This window comes from Myxine glutinosa, chromosome 2 (assembly GCF_964187855.1).
Source record: "Myxine glutinosa chromosome 2, kmMyxGlut1.1, whole genome shotgun sequence".
Lineage (NCBI taxonomy): Eukaryota > Metazoa > Chordata > Myxini > Myxiniformes > Myxinidae > Myxine > Myxine glutinosa.
In genome coordinates this window covers 261505398-261526736 of record NC_136262.1, presented here as the reverse complement: position 1 = coordinate 261526736, position 21339 = coordinate 261505398, and the positions used below count along the sequence as shown (strand labels likewise).

At 48.9% G+C, this 21339-nt stretch overlaps 1 protein-coding gene and 1 long non-coding RNA gene across 3 annotated transcripts in view; both read left to right on the top strand.

The window, feature by feature from the left end:
* LOC144890746 (uncharacterized) overlaps window positions 1-4914 on the top strand; it is a 388459-nt gene extending 383545 nt beyond the window's left edge. The window contains exon 4 of the long non-coding RNA XR_013622513.1: window positions 4608-4914. This is a non-coding gene — a long non-coding RNA (uncharacterized LOC144890746). The remainder of the gene's footprint in view (window positions 1-4607) is intronic.
* An 11585-nt stretch (window positions 4915-16499) lies between these two features.
* The window catches only part of LOC137420598 (very-long-chain (3R)-3-hydroxyacyl-CoA dehydratase), a 69467-nt gene continuing 64627 nt past the window's right edge, over window positions 16500-21339 (top strand). For both annotated transcript variants that reach the window (XM_068105791.2, XM_068105792.2), the window contains exon 1: window positions 16500-16736. The gene's annotated coding sequence lies outside the window, so the exon portion shown is untranslated. The remainder of the gene's footprint in view (window positions 16737-21339) is intronic.

Here is a 21339-nt window from a genome sequence, read left to right as displayed (position 1 = left end):
CCGTGGCCGACTGTCTTTCTCGTGCCAGCGCGAATGCGGTCCACCTCGGCGTGGACTTCGCGCTTATGGCGGCGGACCAAACCACCGACACCACGGTGCAAGCCCTCCGGGCGGCGGACACGGGCTTCCGCCTGGCCGACATCCCCTTCGCGGACACTGTCCTGCTTTGCGACGTCTCCCAAGGCCCTCGCCCCATCGCGCCCGTTACCTGGCAACGCCGCATCTTCGCCTCCCTCCACGGCCTTTCCCACCCGGGCCGGAAAGCTTCCCAGAAGCTGGTGTCAGCGGGATTCGTCTGGCACGGCCTTCGACAGGACGTCCGCGATTGGACCAGCACCTGCACAGCCTGCCAACAGGCAAAGGTCCACCAACACACCCAGGCCCCGCTGGCACCTTTCACCGTGCCCGAACAACGTTTCGACCACATCAACGTGGATCTGGTGGGCCCCCTCCCCCCATCATGGGGGTTCACACACCTGCTCACCATGGTGGACAGGACCACCAGGTGGCCGGAGGCCGTTCCCCTCGTCTCCACCACCACCGCCGACGTGGCGTAGGCTTTCATCGCCACCTTGGTCGCCCGCTTTGGCGCACCGGCGGACATCTCGTCGGACCGCGGACCGCAGTTCACCTCCGAGCTGTGGGGCGCGGTCGCCCGCAACCTGGGGGTCAAGCTCCACCGTACTATGGCCCACCACCCCCAAGCCAACGGGTTGTGCGAGCGATTCCACCGCTCCATGAAGGCCGTGCTCATGGCCGGCCTTCAAGACGGCGGTTGGGCCGACCGGCTGCCGTGGGTCCTTTTGGGCCTCAGCACGGCCCCCAAGGAGGACCTCCGGGCATCCAATGCCGAGCTTGTCTACGGCCAGGCGCTACGCGTCCCGGGCGAATTCGTGCCCGACGCTACCAGTCCCTGGTCCGCAGCTCACCAGCGCTCGGACCTCCAGGAGGCCGCCCGACGGTTTGCCCCCGTGCCAACATCCCACCACGGTGACCCCCAGTCCTACGTCCCCCCAGCGCTTCGCACAGCGGAGTACGTTTTTGTGCGTCATGATGCACATCGGGGGCCACTCCGGCCGCCGTACGACGGGCCCTTCCGGGTCCTGCGACGGGACGACAAGTCGTTCGTCATCGACATCGGCGGCAGGTCGGACCGGATTGCGGTGGACCGCCTCAAGCCGGCGCACGTGGACATCGACCAACCGCCATGGTTGGCCCTTCCGCCGCGGCGAAGCCACCCCCCCGTCCACGGTACCCCCCACTCGACCGCCCACCACCACATCGGACCCCCCCCACGACCCGCCAGGGGTCGCTTCGGCCGGGTCATCAGGACCCCCCTCAAATTGACCCTGCCGGTGCAAGTCGATTCTGGGGGGACGTGTGTAGCGGCTACCGCTGGGTTTACACAATCGCCTTGCACCTACCAAGGACGCGGAGCGATCACCATACCGGGCTCGTCCAGGACGCCCGGCCACGCCCGCTCTCGACTTGCCAGGCCGCGTCCGGGACGCCCGGGCATGCCCGGGCATGCCCGCCCTCGACTTGCCAGGCCGCGGCCAGGACGCCCGGCCACGCACCCTCTCGCCTTTCCCGGGCAAACGCTCCGGGATAATGTGTGTATATATATATTGCTGCCCGATAAATGGGCTTTTCAGAGTACCCGAGTTGTTTTGTGACAATAAAGAAACTCGGACGAATTCCAGCTTTTTGTCGCGTCCATTCTTCCGGTTACGTGGGAGCACAGCTCCTTCAGTATATCAGTATTATCAATCTCTTTTGGTGTGCATCTGACGGAAACCTGCATTAAGAAAATATATATATATTGTTACGGACCATGGATAAGGATGTTGGTTTGCCGAGCGGATGGCACCGCAGCCGAACAGTTACCCCGACTAACCCGATTCCCGAACGTTGGCCGGATCGCGCCACAGATATTCAATATGGAAAAGACAAAGGTGACACGGATGTGAAGAAGAAGAAGAAGAAGAAGAAGACAAAAGTAGGGAATACGAATATAATTTATTTACTATTTCCAACCAAAAGTAACCAAGGAAGAAGGAAAGATAAGAAAATAATTTACAGAAGATATTAGAGACACAGTGCAACGCGAGCTTACCTACAGTCTTAATTAACCCAGGGACAAGACACACAGAACAAACTCACGTACACAAAAGGATGGAAAGGCAGGAGGTGGATGGCTGGAGGGAGAGGAAGGTCCAACGGATACTGCCGCACGATCGGCCCGTTTAGCAGCCGCCGTTCCTTCGCGGCCCAGCTCAAAACTGCCGTCCAGGCCCCAAGCTGCTGTTGTTGCTGCTGTGGCTGCTGCTGCTGCGGCTGTGTGGACGTCGCGTGCTCTTTTCAGGACTCGTCTCTCTCGTCTTGTCAAAGCTCATCTGCTTCTGTAAAAGCTCATCTGGTCCAACCACTTCTGTAAAAGCTCATCTGGTCCAACCACTTCTGTAAAAGCTCATCTGGTCCAACCACTTCTGTAAAAGCTCATCTGGTCCAACCACTCAACTCAACAACCACACAACGTCCACCCTTTCTTCATGCGCGCGCGCTTTTATAGCGCCTCAGGCGATCAAGCCGCCGGCCTTCAGGACACGCCCATCGGTCAGCTCGCCTCGGCCCTGATTGGTCGGCACGGCCCTCTGGCTCTGCCTTTGATGACGATGGGCGGGCACGCCCTTCTTCCCCGAGCTGAGCACATGCTTAATGGCGGCTTTGGGGCGAAATCAGCAACCCACCGCTGTAACAAACCTGGCAAACTGCCCAGTGCGGTTGGCAATGGAGACTTGGAGGGGATGTAGCTGGAAATGGAGATTTTGGGAATGGGAATGAAAGGGGATCTATCTTGTTTCACTTGGTGCAATGGAGTGTCATCGTAATGGAAGACAAGGCCTTACCCTAATACACATAATAAAGATATAACTATCAACAAAGGGGAAATCTATGATTGGCTGACGTGATTGTTTATGACCTAATTATGGGACGCCCTTTGACCTTTATACAACACTGGAGTAAGGAGGGTCCAGAATAAGCAATAATAATAAAAAACACAATAAAAAAAACACAATCCTCATATCCACAACAATATATATTGTTACAGACGCGGCTTTTAGATGTTATATTGACCGAGCGGTGGTGTATTTAACCGCGTCCGAACAGTTACTCCCCGATTAAAACCCGATTTCACCCGACGTTGACCAGATCGCCCCACGGATATTCAATCGGGAAATCTCTAAAGCGATCGCAAGAGAATGAAAAAGAAGAAGAAGAATACGGAGGAAGAACAGATTTATTATACACACACAAGCAAAGGATGGAAGAAACAGTGACACAGCGAATCCTTAACTTACACTATTCGTTTTTACTTAGCCCCAAGACAAACGAGCAGGACAGGACGTTCACACTTACACAGGGGATAATGCAGGCAGGTAAGGCTTGAGATGGAGGCAAGGTCGGGAGGCCGCCGTTCGCAATTCCTCGCGGTTTTGGCGGGAAACCCTCCGTCGCGTATCCACTGCGGGAGACGCCACGCGCTGGTTCGGCACACCTGCTCCTTTTCTTGGGGTGGGGCCGTCTCTCTCCTTTCAGCGCGTCTCTCCAAAGCTGGTTTCCTTGCCGAGTACCTCTCCTCTTTGGCTTGGAGCGTTTCGCATCTCACCGCCTCTCTTTGGTGCAGCCTCTTTGCTCCTCTCCCAGGGTCATCTCCAGCTCATCTCCAGTCATCTCCAGCTCATCTCCTCAAAGCAGTCCCCTGCAGTCGCTTTTATCACCTCGGGCGAAATCAAGCCGCCGACTCCGAGGGCACGCCTACCGGGTCACTCACCGCGGTGTTGATTGGCTGTTAGGGCCGGTTCACTCCTTCCCTCTTCTGACGAGGTGGAGACACGCCTTTCTTCTCCAACCTTACCTCGTGGCCAATGGTGGTTGAAGAGAAAAACCGACCAAAATGCGGAAGGCAAATGGAAGGGAGGTTTTGGGGAAATTGGAAGGGCCTACGCTTATTTTGTTTGATACAATGCAAAGTCAATCTAGTGGGAAAACACATACTTAGCCTACATGGAATAAGGAAATACACTATTTAAAAGATATATCGTGACCTGCGTGTATATTCCATGCAATTAACTAGGACGCTGACTGCGACCATTATTTACATTAACAGGGTGGTACCGTACGTTTGTAACGTTCACATTGTAACGTTTTCACATTCGTTACACTTCCTCCAAAATTGTTACACTTCTCAAATTCGTTACACACTTCTCAAAATCGTTACACACTTCTCAAAATCGTTACACTGCACCCCCCTTTCTTCAGGTCCGTCCTCGGACCTATTAAACTTTAACTTAGTGTGACACGTAGGTGTAATTCCCTCTACAATTAACCTGACCCTGAGTGTGACAATTTTAAAACACAAATAAGTATGTCCCCCTATTGCATTGCATCCTGTCTAACAGACTCAAGCCCACAGCTAACCGAATTACGGAATTATTCTCAACCTATACATTTACGGTGGGGAGCATTATTTACAATGACGTGATTTCTTATTTACAACGCAACCCAGGACCTGTGTTTTTTTTTTGTTTTTTTTTCCTTTTTAGGGAACAAGAGAAAGAAATTCCTGTTGGGAGGGAGGAGACAGCACGCATTGCATCGATGCACCAGTACCAATACCACCAAAGCACCCAAACACCACAAAGCACCCAAAAGCACCATCCGGTGCGGTCACCATGGTTCATAATAAACACAACAAAACAACTGGTGGTGGTTTTCTCTTTCTCTGCTGGGCCGATGTTCTTCCCGACGTCTTCTGGCTTCATGCGGCCTATTTGGACATAATAAAAAGCACAACTTGTGTCCATTTTTATTTAGGGCCTCAGGGGCCAACTAAGGGTGGTCCACCTGTTTGGCATAGGTGCCACCTTACCGAGGTCCGCAAGCAAGATTCCCTGGCCACTATGGCCGGTTTCCAACAGAGGTCTCGCGAGATCTTGGAGACGGCGGCAGGGATTTTCGAAGCTCCACACGGTCTCCACGTTTTTCGAAGTTAAGTCTGTTCACAATGGTATTTTGTCGAAACTGTATTTATCTTTCGGTGTGTGAAGTTATTGTGTGCAACTTTGGTTGTTTCTCGGTGTTTATCTTTCATAAATTGATCGTCTGTTTGCCGTGTCGCGAGCAAGGCCTTGTACAGTGTGCACTGTACAACCTTGAGGCTTTGTTTTTCTCTCAGTGGTCCGTCGTTTGTGATCCAATAACTTTTGTTCTCTGTATTCCCAGTCTTTTCACCCATAGCCTACTTCCTTGTGTAAATCTCAACTAAAATAAAAAAAAAAAAAAAAAAACATTTCCTTCTCTGTTCTCATTCGTTTATTCATTCTTATTCGTTCGTTCGTTCTTCGACCACGTGTTTCTCCCCCATTTCCCCAGATAGTTTTCACTCATTAACCTTCAATGTTTACACTTTCCCCTCAAGTTATGTATTCCATCATATTTTATAACACCTTTTTCTTCTTCTTCTTTAAAAGGCTGCTTTCGACTTGCTCACCAAATCAATTCATCCCAAAAAAAATATCCATCTCCTATAGTGCCTTTGTTCTACATTCCCTAAACTCTCCTGCACTCCATCCTCCATCCAGCGTCCTTAAACGTATTTTTAACTCGAAGGTCACAAGAAACTCATTTTGCAATAAATGTTCGTTTCCCATAAATCGTACACTTTCAAAAATCCAATCTCACCCCTCCCCTCCAAATCTTCCCCATAACCCCTCCCCTCCAAATCTTCCCCATCACCCCTCCCCTCCAAATCTTCCCCATCACCCATCCCTTTCAAATCTCCCCCCTTGCCCCCTCCCTCCTAAACTACCCCCTCACCCCTCCCCGCCAAGACGCCCCCTCGCCCCTCCCCTCCTAGACTCCTGCCTCACCCCTCCCCTCCAAATCTCCCCCATATCCCATCCCTTTCAAATCCCTCCCCTTGTCCCTTCCCTCCCAAACTCCCCCCTCACCCCTCCCCTTCAAATCTCCCCACCCTCATTGCTTCTCAATTTCCCCCCGCTCACTCCCCCTCCTCAAAGCGTCCTCCCCGCTTCTTCCCCCTTCAAACTCTCACCTCCATCTCCCCCAACCTTCTGCCTCTCTCTTCCCCCTCCTCAAATAACACCTCATTGTGGCTCACCCAATCACCATCAAACCTTTTGTCCACCCCATCCTTCCCTTTCTCCGAGCTATTCTGAAATCTCTGACACACCTTCAACAGCTCTCCCTACCTCTTCCACCTCTTCCACATCTTACCCTACCCCTCCTCCCCCCTGTTCTGTATCTGATGCTCCCCCTTCCTCTTCATTAACGGTATGGACCTCAAACATCCGGGGCCTTCGTTCAAACTTAACCGATCTCTCCATACAGGTTGCTTCTGTCAAACCAGACGTGATCTGCTTAACAGAAACTTTCCTCCTTTATGATGTCTCTGATTCCATAGTATCTCTCCCGGGCTACTCCCTCCTCCGGTATGATAGACCTGAGCCTCGTCCTGGAGGCGGGGTTGCTATCTTTATCAAAAACTCTCTTCCTCACTCGCCCTGCACTGCACTCTCTCCACCTCACCCCCAGGAATACCTTTGGCTACGGCTTCCCCTTCGCTCCCACCTCTTGTTCATATGTGTGTTGTACCGTCCACCAAACAGTGATGACTCCATCTACATCTCGCTGTCTGATGATATGGACCAACTTCTATCTACTCATCCCAACTCTCTCTTCCTCATATGTGGTGATTTCAACTGTCATCATGCCAGTTGGCTGGGTGTGGGTACCTCTCTCACCAGCCATGGCTCCTCAGCAAAGGACTTCTGCGACTCACTGGGACTGACACAATCTGTCAATTTCCCGACCCGGATCTCAGTCAACGGAACATCTTCTCTTCTGGACTTGGTTATGACTAACTTCCCTGAAAATGTCTGCTGCTCTTCTTCTGCTCCGATCGGAACATCTGATCATGTCCTTGTTAAAGTGGACATCTCTCTGACCATCCTCAGGGAGCCTGCTCAGCGTCGACGAGTCTGGCATTTCACTCAGGCCAACTGGCACGGTCTTCAAGCAGCCATCAATCATCTGGACTGGTCTCCCATCTCTACCACCTCTGACATCAACTCATCCTGGGAATTTTTCCAAAGTAAATTGCTCTCTCTCATGCACAGATTTATCCCATCTCGTCTTCAGTTGTCATACCCTTCCTCCCGTCCATGGTACACGGAATCTTGTGGTGAGGCTGTTGCCCAGAAACAACTTGCCTTCGTCTCCTGGAAAGCAAATCCAACGGAAGGAAATCTCATTTCCTTTCACAAAGCCCGAAACAAGTGTGTGTCCACCCTCAGGAGAGCCAGGAAACAATATCTCTCCGTTCTCAAGACCGAACTCTCTTATCTGTCTCCCTCTTCCAAATCCTGGTGGCGTCTGGTCAAATCCGTTTCTGGTGTTTGTTCCCCCTCCATCCCCTCCCTTACCTCAAACGGCTACACAGCTGACTGCGCACGCGAAAAAGCTGAATGCCTCAACTCTGTGTTTGCCTCTAAATCTTGTGTCCCAAACCCATCCCTCTCTGTACCCACCATACCCAGTCGTACCCTGCTGCTCCTGGACTCCGTGTCCTTTCCTCCTGACAAGGTGGAAAAGTTTCTGTCAACCCTCGACTCTGATTCTGCAACTGGACCCGACGGCATCAGCCCACGGGTCCTAAAATCCTGCTCTGCTGCTCTATCTCACCCTCTCTCTGTTCTCTTCACCCTCTCTTTTGCTCAAGGTCAACTGCCATCTGCTTGGAAATCAGCCAACATCACCGCTTTGCACAAAAAAGGTGCAAAAACAGATCCTAGCAACTACAGACCAATCAGCCTTCTCCCAATTATCAGCAAAGTCATGGAATCCATCATTGCTTCTGATATGAAATCTTTCCTCTTCTCCAATGGCTTGATCTCTGATCATCAATTTGGTTTCAGACCAGGTCACTCTACTCTGGACATGCTGCTTCTGCTGTCTCAACAATGGATGGAGGTCCTCAATGCCAAACAGGAAATTAGAGCTGTCTCCCTCGACATATCACGTGCCTTCGACACGGTCTGGCACCCCGCTCTGCTCACCAAACTCTCCTCCTTTGGTATCCATGGAAATCTCCACGCATGGCTGGCGGACTTCCTCTCTAGTCGTTGTCAACGTGTGGCCCTGAATGGGTTTCTCTCATCTCCTCTTCCTGTTCAGGCTGGAGTTCCCCAAGGCAGTGTTCTGGGCCCCGTGCTTTTTCTGGTCTTCATCAATGATCTCTCTGACTCTCTCGAAAATCCTCTCTATCTCTTTGCTGATGACTCCACTCTCTGCCGCTCCATTCCTCTTCCCTCAGATCGGCAGTCTGCTGCCTCCTCACTCTCTGAAGACCTGGACAAAATCACAGACTGGTCAAACAAGTGGAACATGTCTTTCAATCCTGACAAATCTCACACTCTTACTATGTCTCTCCGAAAAGATCGACTGGACAACCCTCCCATCTACTTTCTCAACAATCCTCTCCAAGAAGTTCTGTCGCTCAAGATTTTGGGTCTCACTATCTGCCATGATCTTTCTTGGGAAAACCACATTTCCAAGCTGGCCTCCAAAGCCAGTCGCCGACTGGGCATCCTCCGTCGTGCGAAGTCCTTCCTCGGCACACCTGAGCTCCTCACCACATACAAGGCTTTCATCCGCAGCTCAATGGAATACTGTTCTCCCCTATGGGCCGGTGCTCCTGCCTCACACCTAGCTCGGCTTCACGCTGTTGAAACCAAAGCTTTCAGAATTATTGGAATCTCCCGCGATGAAGCTATCTCTGAGGGTCTTTCACTCACTCACCGCAGGCAGGTAGGTGGTCTTTCTGTCTTCTACCGACTCCTCTCCGGCCTTGCACCCCCAGCTCTCTCTGTGATCTGTCCCCCAAATATTCCTACAGGTCGCACAAGATCTGCCAGCAACCCTCTGATGGTTAAACTGCCGAAATCTCGGCTCTCCGCTCACCTTCACTCTTTCATTCCTCTTTTCTCCCGCCTCTGGAATAAACTCCCTCACTCCCTTCAATCCCACTCCTCCCTCCAGGTCTTTAAAACAGCTGTTCACCACCATCTCTTATCTTCCCCCATCCAAAACCTTGATCTTTTCTACCCCCGCTAATTCACCCCAGATCCACCTTGTTTGAAATTCCAACTTCTTTCCTGGAAGTCCTGGCAGTGTCCATATGTTTTATACCTCTCCCACTGCCCCCTTCCCACGCCCCCCCCCCCCCCCAAAGCCCTCGCCCTCTCTCAGATCTCTCGATGTCTCCATGTCTCTCGGTCCCTGCTCTCAAATGTTGTGTTTGTGTCCTTCCCCCTCTCTCCCCATCTTGTCTACCGCTCCCTATGTTATATGTTTTATGTGTCGGTTTGTCTTTCTGTGTGATTAATGTTCGCTCTTTCACGAGCCTCGATATTGTATACAAAAAAAAAAAAAAAAAAAAAAAAAAAAAAAAGAGGTGCCCTGCCCCAGAACCTGGGGTCCATCAAGTGGTACTTGGCCGCAGAACAGCGGTCCATAAAGTGGTACATCAACGCAATGCATGCTGGTTCTGGGAATCTCGGGCGCACAATGGCCACCTCACGCACGCTCCCATCGGCACCCAATGGCGCACAGGTCATGTGGGAGACAAAAGAAAGACAATTGAGCGAGGGGTAAGGTCACAAGGGTACACGTCAAAAAGGCAATGCAAGGCGAAATGCGTACGGAGGGCGAAGTGAGAAAGCTCGTCCCTACCGTACGTCACCCCCCTGTTACCTAGCCCACCCTTGCCCTTACCCCATATGTACAAAACCTACACATTACCAATTCGTCACTACTGTCACGTCTTCCCCATATTTCCCCTATACCAAATTCGTCCCCACAATCCCGTTACTTCAAAATTTGCCATCACCAATTCATCATCAATCCTCATAAGGAGGGAGAGATGGAATTACGCACAATGTCACACCCACGTCATGATGCGTCTCACAATCCAAACATTTGCATCATAAAAAATAATCAAAACATGGCATGGTGTGGAGTACCTGTCACCTCAGGTGAGTGGATGCAGATGGTGCGAGGAGATCCTTCATCCTAACTATCCTCTAAATGACTTTAACACACTTTACACTACCCGGGGTCTTTCCCTGCCAATCCATTGGCCAACTTACACTATGGGTTCTAATAACCAATTCCCATTGGCCAAACTGTGGTGCTTCTCAATTTGGGGTCTCACTCCCCCGATTCATCTCCCGGTGCTCTAGCACAATTTCTGGGCTGCGACGTGTACCTCTCCCAACAGGTCTACCCACCTGCACACCTCCACCACTGTAGTTGCCACCCGAGCTTACCTAGCTCCTCACCCTAACCTAACTACCTGGGGACAGCCCCTCTCCTGGCTCTGTCACCCCATGGTGCCCTCTGGCACTGGGCTACCCGGGTCCGTCCTCCGGATCCTCGGGCCCCATTCACAACAACTACTACCGGCTCCCAGAGCCCACCTGCGGCCTCACCTGGCCGACATCCTCACAGTGGTGGAGTGCCCAAACCAACTACTCACACTAACAGGCTACACGCCCAGCCATTTCCACAACACCAACGCACCCATCCACATACCATTCTGTCACCCGCACCACAGATGCCAATATCCAACCACAATTTACCTGTACCCTCTACCTAACACTTACACTACCCGCCCCGGGTATCCGTGATGGGGGTCCACTCTTCCCCCATTCACACCTTCGCACCATCCACTCCACTCCACAATTTCCACCATTCTCACTCCACGACCATCCATTCCACTACTCCATACCATTTATTCCATACAACCATTTATTCCACACACCTGTCCTCCATTCACCTGTCGTTGCACACCTGTGCAATCATACCTGGTGCCACCTGCACCCTCCTTTCTTCCTGGACCATTTGGTCAGCACAACACGCAATCAGCACTACTCCCTCATACACTGCTCCACACACCTGTTCAGTTGCACACCTGTGCAATCACACCTGTTCCATTCTCACCTGTTCAATCCTCACACACACGGCATCATCTCAGCTAACTACTCCCCTCTGAAACTTGCGCTTCCCAGTCGTCCCTTTAAACTATTGCGCTCCCACGTCATTATAATCCACACTAATCTACCTGCGTCCCCACTACAGGTATCAGTCACTAGCTAACCTTAACGTCACCTAATGTCATCTTCTAGGTCCCTATCAATATAACCTAACCCACCCGGGCTAGTTTTCACTGCCATACACCCCATAAGCTATTGCTCCTTTGCCCCCACCTGTGAGGGATGGTGGATTTGCCATCCCACCACATCGGGGGTCTCTCACTACCAATTTCGCTCGTCCAAATCCAACAATTCAAAAATTTTCCATTTACTGCCAATTCTATTCACTTTTCTAAATTTCGTTTTAAATCACTATCACTATCACCATCACCCGTCTACTTATTACATCCTCTCGGTGCGCCAATTTCCTTCGAAAGCTCGGCTTCGTACAGCCGAGCCATGAACGCGGGTTATTTTGTGCCAGCGGCTGGATACGTCCCGCATTCGTGGCAGGGATGGGGGCTTACCCGGGCCGAGATCCCACGCACCACCTCGGCGTGGAGCCATCCAATGTCCCGATCTCGACCTGCCGGCACGTCTCAATAGAAAGTGGTCGCCATGACGACCCTTCCTATCGGGCGGCCCGCTCCGTCTAGTGGAGCCCGGACGCGGCCGTTCCAAGCGAGGCACAGCGTGGATCGCGCACGGCGGTTCTTTCGAAACCGCCGTGGTTCGGATCCCCGCTGGTTCTCGCGGCACGCGAAGCCCGGCACGCACCGAGGGCCCGAGTCGGCTACAAGTCAGTCGTTCTAACCTTTAACCCGGTTATCGTCGACGCCTCACCTGGATGCTTACACCCCGCAGCCCGTTCCTTGCTCACACATCCAGCTGTGCCCATGCTCCTCGTACCTTTCCTTACACACCCAGGTACACCCATTCCACTCACAGCCTTGGTCACACACCTGACCACCGAACACTTTGGCACACATTCGTTGCTCGCACACCTCACCAATACACCGCTTCGCGCCCCCTCCTCGGTCACCTCCTCTGTGACAATCACAGGTGTGCTCTCATTCGCACACCCAACCACGTGCCTCACTACCAACTCAAATGTGCCTTCCCACACACGCTCTACCATTCCAGGTGTGCATCCTTCCATCCCAGGTGTACATCCTCGCTCACCTGTCATAACCAACTCACGCTCCGTTTCACTCTCACTACTCTCACCTCCACTCTCGGTCGCGCACTCACCCTTACTCTCGACCGCACACTCTTTCCTCATGCACCCGTCCGTTACACACCTTTCTCGCGCACACCCTCCCGTTACATCCTCTGTAACACTCACCACAGGTGTACACTCTCTCGTTACTTCCTCCGTAACACTCACCACAGGTGTACACTCTCTCGTTCCTTCCTCCGTAACACTCACCACACCGCGCTTCCATGTACCCCCTCGCACACGCGCTTCGACCGGCTCACTCCTGACGGCACACTCACTCCTCGGCGTGCACTTTTTCCTCACACACCCCATGGTCGGACATTCTCGCACACCTCTTTTTTCGCACACCTGACCTGTCACACACTTCACCAACGGCCTTTCACGAACACCCGGATCCAAACCAATCCCCAAGCCGACTGAAGCTTTCCTCACATCATGTACATTGCCACTCACCTCCGTACCTCGTCGCACCTCCTCCGCCACCTGCAAACTTTTTATTTGGTTAGTGAGCACCGCATCATGATTTGAACACAGACCTTGTACATATTCCATGACTTCCTCCTTTATCTCCCTCTTAGTTTCCCTCCGTCTCTTCTTAATTTCACTCACCCCTTCTTCCACCTCCTCTAATTTTTCCTTTACCTCCTTCAGCTCCCGGTGCGCCCCCTCTATTTCTTCCTCCATCGCTACTTTAACCGTTTCTATGTGCGTCCTTACCTCCCGGTCTTTTGTCTCCATTATCTCTGTCACCTCCTCCACCCTCATTGTCAGTTCCTCCCGTACCATCTGACATTGCCTCTGCGTCGCTATTAATTCGTTTTTAATTTCTTTTTGTGTCGCCTTTAACCCTCCGAGTACTGCAGTGTTCCTTTGAACCTGCTCCACTAATTTCGTTTGTCCCTCTGTCAGCTGTTCCACCTCCTCCGTCAGATCTTCTATTCCCCCCTGTAACTTTGCCGTATTATTTCTCACCTCTTTCTCTATACGCTTTTCGCCTCGCTTTACCTCCTCGCGTAGCCCCGAGACCTCCTCACTCACCCCTCGTCGTATTTCCTCCATCTGGTTCCCCATCTGTTCGATTTCCCGGGCGGATTGTTCCCCTATTTCCCGCAATTTGTCCTCCATCCTATTTTCTAACCCCATTAACCCATTTTTTACCCCCTCTAACTGATTCTCCTGGGCAGCCATTCTGTTTTCCACCCCCGTTAACCCATTCTTTACCTCTTTTATCCCGTTGTCTAACCCCTCAAAATTATTGTCTAACTTCCCAAATTTCTTGTCTAACTCCTCAAAATTATTGTCTAACTTCCCAAATTTCTTGTCTAATCCCTCAAAATTATTGTCTAACTTCCCAAATTTCTTGTCTAATCCCTCAAAATTATTGTCTAACTTCCCAAATTTCTTGTCTAACTCCTCAAAATTATTGTCTAACTTCCCAAATTTCTTGTCTAATCCCTCAAAATTATTGTCTAACTTCCCACCAGTACCCCTCGCTTCGTCCCTCATTACCCCCATTTGCCCCATAATTCTGCTTTCCATTTGTTCCATACTGTCGTTTTCCTTCTGCATTTCCACCATGAATTGGGCCATGAAGGCTTGCATTTGGGCCGCGCTCATTGGTTCCGCAACCGTGGCCCCCTCAACCACGTGCGCGAGGGCGCCATTCTGTGCGTCTGAAACCTCCGCAACCACATTGCTATTTTTCTCCTCCTCCCTATCCTCCATATACATTTCCCCGAGGTCCTGGGTCGATTCCACCCTGTCTATTTCTCCCACCGACTTCCGATCGCCTTGATTGTCCATGGCGCGATCTCAAAATTCGGGTTTTGCTTTATAAAACAAAATAAATTTCGGCAGCTCGTAATTTTGACCAAAAATTTTTTTTTCTAGATGTTTTAAAAATTTGGTTCGGGACCCGAATTCCACTCCCAGACACCAATTGTTACAGACGCGGCTTTTAGATGTTATATTGACCGAGCGGTGGTGTATTTAACCGCGTCCGAACAGTTACTCCCCGATTAAAACCCGATTTCACCCGACGTTGACCAGATCGCCCCACGGATATTCAATCGGGAAATCTCTAAAGCGATCGCAAGAGAATGAAAAAGAAGAAGAAGAATACGGAGGAAGAACAGATTTATTATACACACACAAGCAAAGGATGGAAGAAACAGTGACACAGCGAATCCTTAACTTACACTATTCGTTTTTACTTAGCCCCAAGACAAACGAGCAGGACAGGACGTTCACACTTACACAGGGGATAATGCAGGCAGGTAAGGCTTGAGATGGAGGCAAGGTCGGGAGGCCGCCGTTCGCAATTCCTCGCGGTTTTGGCGGGAAACCCTCCGTCGCGTATCCACTGCGGGAGACGCCACGCGCTGGTTCGGCACACCTGCTCCTTTTCTTGGGGTGGGGCCGTCTCTCTCCTTTCAGCGCGTCTCTCCAAAGCTGGTTTCCTTGCCGAGTACCTCTCCTCTTTGGCTTGGAGCGTTTCGCATCTCACCGCCTCTCTTTGGTGCAGCCTCTTTGCTCCTCTCCCAGGGTCATCTCCAGCTCATCTCCAGCTCATCTCCAGTCATCTCCAGCTCATCTCCTCAAAGCAGTCCCCTGCAGTCGCTTTTATCACCTCGGGCGAAATCAAGCCGCCGACTCCGAGGGCACGCCTACCGGGTCACTCACCGCGGTGTTGATTGGCTGTTAGGGCCGGTTCACTCCTTCCCTCTTCTGACGAGGTGGAGACACGCCTTTCTTCTCCAACCTTACCTCGTGGCCAATGGTGGTTGAAGAGAAAAACCGACCAAAATGCGGAAGGCAAATGGAAGGGAGGTTTTGGAGAAATTGGAAGGGCCTACGCTTATTTTGTTTGATACAATGCAAAGTCAATCTAGTGGGAAAACACATACTTAGCCTACATGGAATAAGGAAATACACTATTTAAAAGATATATCGTGACCTGCGTGTATATTCCATGCAATTAACTAGGACGCTGACTGCGACCATTATTTACATTAACAGGGTGGTACCGTACGTTTGTAACGTTCACATTGTAACGTTTTCACATTCGTTACACTTCCTCCAAAATTGTTACACTTCTCAAATTCGTTACACACTTCTCAAAATCGTTACACACTTCTCAAAATCGTTACAATATATATAACTGTATTTCTATGAAATTTATTTTTGACATAATTATCAACTCACTAATTCATTAATGCATTTCCAACAGTGCTTGGTCTGGAAACAGGACCCTCTAGAGTCTAGAACCTTTCATAGACTATTTGTTATGTTTTTATAGGACAATCTCCAGTAATAACCCATTACCATGTGACAAAACTAGTCAAATTGCGAAACTCGTACACAAATAATCTACAAATAACACCCAGCTCTCCAAATTAATAAATAACACCTAGCTCCAACTTAACACAGTTAGCATAAACTACAGAATATATTTTTGTTACTGTTAGTCAGGGAATGACTGAGCTGCTGTCAAACTGCCCTGTTTTCTATTGACACTGACAGTGACAGTACTGTTGACAAGTGTTGTGGATGTATGGCAACACATAGCTAGCGGTAAACTTCCACTAAAATTAACGTAAATACACCTGTAAAGCATGACTTACTTGTGGATGTGATGCCTTTGTCCCTTGACTCCAATGTACGTTTATTATTATTATTATTATTATTATTATTTTAATTTATTAATTATTTATTAATTTATTAATTATTTAAATTTATTTATTTTAAAAATTTGTTAATTATTTATTCATTAATTATTAAAAAATTTATTAATTATTTAAAAAATTTATTTTTTAGTATAAAAATAAAATTATTTTTAAAAAAACAACATTTGTACAGCCGTACGCTGCACAAAATTGCGGCATCTCGCCGCTTTTAACTGCACCAGCGCGTCAGCTTTGAAGGACCTCCCCAAGATGGCGGACTGTTCTACGTATCCGGGGAGGTGTCGCGCGACATCTAGTGTTATATATATCTATGATCATGTTTATTCCCTCAGCACTCTAATAGTAATACACTAATACTAACAGTAATACAAATAGTTAAAGCCAGGCCCTTGTAACCCCGCCCCTAGCTCGTCCGCCGTTTTCATTGGTGTATTACGTCGACATTGGCCCCGCCCACCTCCTCGTAGTTCTGCGGATGATTCCTCAATGTGTACAAGTCCGCTTGCTGGTTTGCTTGTCGTATGACCATAGTTTGATGTTTACGGTATATTGAAGTCGTTAGTGTAAATTTATAATCCAAACACAGTTATTCAAAAAGAATGAACATCTCGCTATAAAAGTATAAGTGTAAGAGACTGCGCACTCAACAGGAACTGTTACGATGGGCCGGTGTGAGATCCCAGGCCTCCATTGCTCGCACACATTCAGTTGCAGGTGAGACTCAGGTGCCAAGAATATGCACAGAATCGACCTACCTTTAAATTGTTTCATCTGCATGGAGCTTCTTACGAACTATTTATTACGTATGCAAAATGACGTAAACTTTCACCCCTCCCGCTCCTTCCTTATTGTGTGCGAACCATAAACGTATGCACGCACCTACCTGTACCTGTACCTGCACTGAAACTGGACCACCCCACACCGTTACTCTCCCTGAAGCCCTACCATGTACGCATTGCACGAGGTCTTCATATCTCTGCCAGTGCATCCTTGGTATTATATCTAAAGTTTAAAAGTTGCTACAAATTAAAACCTCGACCTAACTTTGAATGAAATTAGGGAAGTGAAGACCTTTGGACCAACAATGTGGATGAATGTTACATTTATAACGAGAAAATGTACCATATTTCCTTCAAACATGAGTAAATACAAATGATGACATCATTGTATAACATCAGATCTATCATATATGTGTATGTATGTATGTATGTATGTATGTATGTATATGTATATATATATATGCTTGTTATGCTTCTATGAATTATATGGCTTCTATGAATGCACAGCAAACAAATGTATTATTCACAAGCATTTACTAGAAGGAAACAAATTTTGTAGTTCTAGCACTGGACAAAAATTCCCCATCACCTCCTATATGAACTGCAAATCTACATGGGTCATATACCTAATCACTTGCCAAAAGTGCACCAAACAATATGTTGGAAAAACTGAGAATACACTCTACACACGATTTAATAACACCCGGTCAGAAATCAATAACTTCCACACCAGTCAGGGCAAATCTCTACCTTACACGATACATTTTAATCAACCAGATCACTCTATAAATGACATCCAAATCTCTGCCATTGAATCAATCACAAATCGATCACACACCACGATTCTGAAACGTGAGTCCTTTTGGATACATAAACTTCGGACAAAAATCCCTCATGGCATAAATTTTGATGATCAAAGAATGTTCCAACATCAACCCAATCAAATCATTAACCGTAACCCATTCATTCACTCATTCATTCCACCTTTATATGTCATTTATATAAATATATAAATAAATATATTATATGAATATAAATGGTATATGAATATATGCTTGTGTGTTTATGTATGTATGTATCTCTATATTTGTATATGCACGTGCACCAACCGTAACATGAACGATAACTGTAAGCTGCGCTGCACTTCCGCTGAACTTGGGGACGGTGAGTGAGCTTTAGCGTGGCTCTTCCTTTTGTATGCATTTTCTACACATATCACACATCTTACACATATATCACTACACATACTTGTCTGATATACATTTCTGTTGTTTCTGTAGACTAAGAAGAAGACCTTTGTTGGTCGAAACCTTGTCGAGATTTAAAGATCGACCATCCTGAAGCCATGTCCGCGTCTGATTTAATCTCCCGATTATATATATATATATGTATGTGTATATATATATGTGTATATATATGTATGTGTATATATATGTATGTGTATATATATGTATGTGTATATATATATGTGTATATATATGTATGTGTATATATATGTATGTGTATATATATGTATGTGTATATATATGTATGTGTATACATATATGTGTATATATATATGTGTATATATATATGTGTATATATATATATGTGTATATATATATATGTGTATATATATATATGTGTATATATATGTATGTGTATATATATATATGTGTATATATATATATGTGTATATATATGTATGTGTATATATATGTATGTGTATATATATTGTTACGGACACGACTTTGATGTTATGGTGGGCCGAGCGGAATGGCCGCCGTGTTCGCACAAGTTACCCGATTATACTCGAACCTTGGCCGAGTCGCGCTACGCTAAATCAATTGAGGAAAGGACACAACGGCTGGGTTTAAAATGACACGACACCAGGGGTACAGTTCTCAAGACCTCCGGAGGAGGTTATAATAGTTCGGAACGTTTAGATTACAGGGATGAGAGAGACAGCATAGAAAGATAGGCACTTAATTACGGTCTTATAGTAGCCCCGACAGACGACAGATAAACAGGACAAAACTGACTCACACGGGGATTGATGGCAAGGAAAGGCAGGTAGTCGATGGCTCAAGGTGCACTCTTGGCTCAGGGACAGGATACAGTACGGTCCAGTAGATGCAGGGAGGTGTCACAGCGCTCGGAGGTGGCGTCTGGTTCTCCTTCGTGGCTGAGGCGCATCTCACGTCACGTCCGGTAAGTCGCTGCGTATATCCGGCGGGGAGTGACACGCCCTCGGCTCGTTAGCTCCGCCCCAGATGGAATCGGCCCGTTGCTTCTTATTGGGTGTGGGGGTTACCGGGCTCCGCCCTTGACGAGGGGCCGACAGGCAGCCCCTTCGTGGTAACCCCGTCGGCGCACATGAGTAATGGCGGCTAACCGAGCCGGAGTGAGGACGCACACTCCCCGCACCGCGGCCGCGCCGCCCCCGCTGTGGTTGTAGTTGTTGTTGTTGTTATTGTTATTGTTTCATGAGGAAGATGGGAGGAGGTATGGGGAGGTCCTAAACTCACTACTGGTGCCATACAATCACATTCTGGTGCAACGAAGAGTCAGAATTAATGGAAACGAGTCCTTAACTGACATAGACTAAGAATAACTAGCAAGAGGTCCGAAAGTTGTCTACGTGAGATGCGGTGGACCTGGGCACGACATTTAATGGGGGAAGAAGGGGAAGGTCGGTTCTACAGAGTGTTATTTACAGGCAATGGGACTAGGGAATGGGGGATTGGGGATAGTTGGGGGGTATTGGGGAAATAGGGGAATATTTACAAGCGGATATGGATGGAGGCCAAATCCCATATCCGCAACATTGCACCCTTCTCTACCCTCGGGGCGTCCCGACCCGATAAATTTTTACCTACTTTAGTGTGGCACTCAGATGTAGTTCCCTCTACTATTAACTCTACCCTGAGTGCGACAGTTTTACAGATGTTCACAAATGAGTAAATATGTCCCCCTGCGACGTTGCACCCTTCTCCTCACAGAAGCACACCCACAGGATAACCGGATCGCGGAAAGAATTCGCAAACTAAACATACAGCCGGTAGGGAGCATTATTTACATAAGACTACGCTGATATTTACACTACGATCCAGGACCTGTTTTTGGAGGAACACATGCAGATGTTATGCATAGAGAGAGCACGCATGCCAGCATCGATACACCAACCCACGAGTGCTCTGTGGCCTTACGGCCTTTAATAATGTGCAGAGCACCCCTTCCAAGCACCAAAAGCACCACCCCATCACACAGTCAGCACCATCCGGTGCACCAATAAAATGTTTAGTAATCATGGTGTGGTGTCGCAGCCGGCCGATGTTCTGCCGCTGGTCTTGCCTTCGTGTGGTGCACTTGGCCTTCTTACTTCTTTCAAAAAATAAAGAAAGGCGCCAACCGCGTCCATTTCTTTATTGTGGCCGTCAGGGGGCCAACTATTAGTGGTTCACCTGTTTGGCATAGGTGCCACGTTGACCCAGAGGTCCATCAATGGGTGGTGCTTGGCCGCAAAAGAACTGCGGTCCATGGTGGGCGGCCACAAACATTGCGGTCCATATGGTGTATCGATCCAGGCAGCAAGCAGCAAAAGTGCAGGCCCACAACTGCGTAGCCAGCACCTCTCTCTCCTCTCTCTCTGCCCCAAAGCCAGATCCTCGGAGGTGGGAGACAAAAGAAGCAGACAAGCGAGTAAGGTGGTAAGGGCGCAAAAGTGCACGCAATATAAGATGATGCACACTGGGGACACATGGGAACCAGGTGAGACAGGTACGTTCCTACCGTACGCCCCCCCCCCACCAGGTAACCTACATGGCCCCTCCCTTACCCCTTACTGTATCCACAAAACACAACACTACCCATAAACATCTACTTTACAAATCAACAAACGTCCCTACTGTCTTCCCCGTTCCTCCCATAAACCAAATTCGTCTTCTCTCCCTCCTAACCAATCAAATTTGCCATTTTCAACTCTCATCAAAATTTGCCATCTCCAACTGAACATCAAAATTTGCCATTACCAATTCATCATCAGTCCCTCCTAAGGAGGGAGAGATGGAATCACCCCAATGTCTCATCCACGTCGTGATGCGTCTCACAAATCCAACAGCAATCCTTACTTCCTGCAACACAAAACAAAGAAAACACAGGTGTGGAGTCATCATCATCACCACAGGTAAGTGGCTGCGTATGGTGGGACAGGTTCATCAATCCTAACTATTTCCTAAATGACTTTAACAACTTTACATTACCCGGGGTCTTTCTCCTGCCAAACCATTGGCCCTCTTACACTATGGGTTCTAAAAACCAATTCCCATTGACCAAACTGTGGTGCTTTTCAATTTGGGGTCTCACTCCCCCGATTCATCTCCCGGTGCCCTCGCACAATTTCTGGGCTGTGGCGTGTACCTCTCCCAGCGGGTCTACCCACCTGCACACCTCCACCACTGCAGTTGCCTCCGAGCTTACCTGCTCCTTACCCTAACCTAACTACCTGGGGAAGGCCCTCTGGCGCTCTCCCCACTCGGTGCCCTCTCTGGCACTGGGCT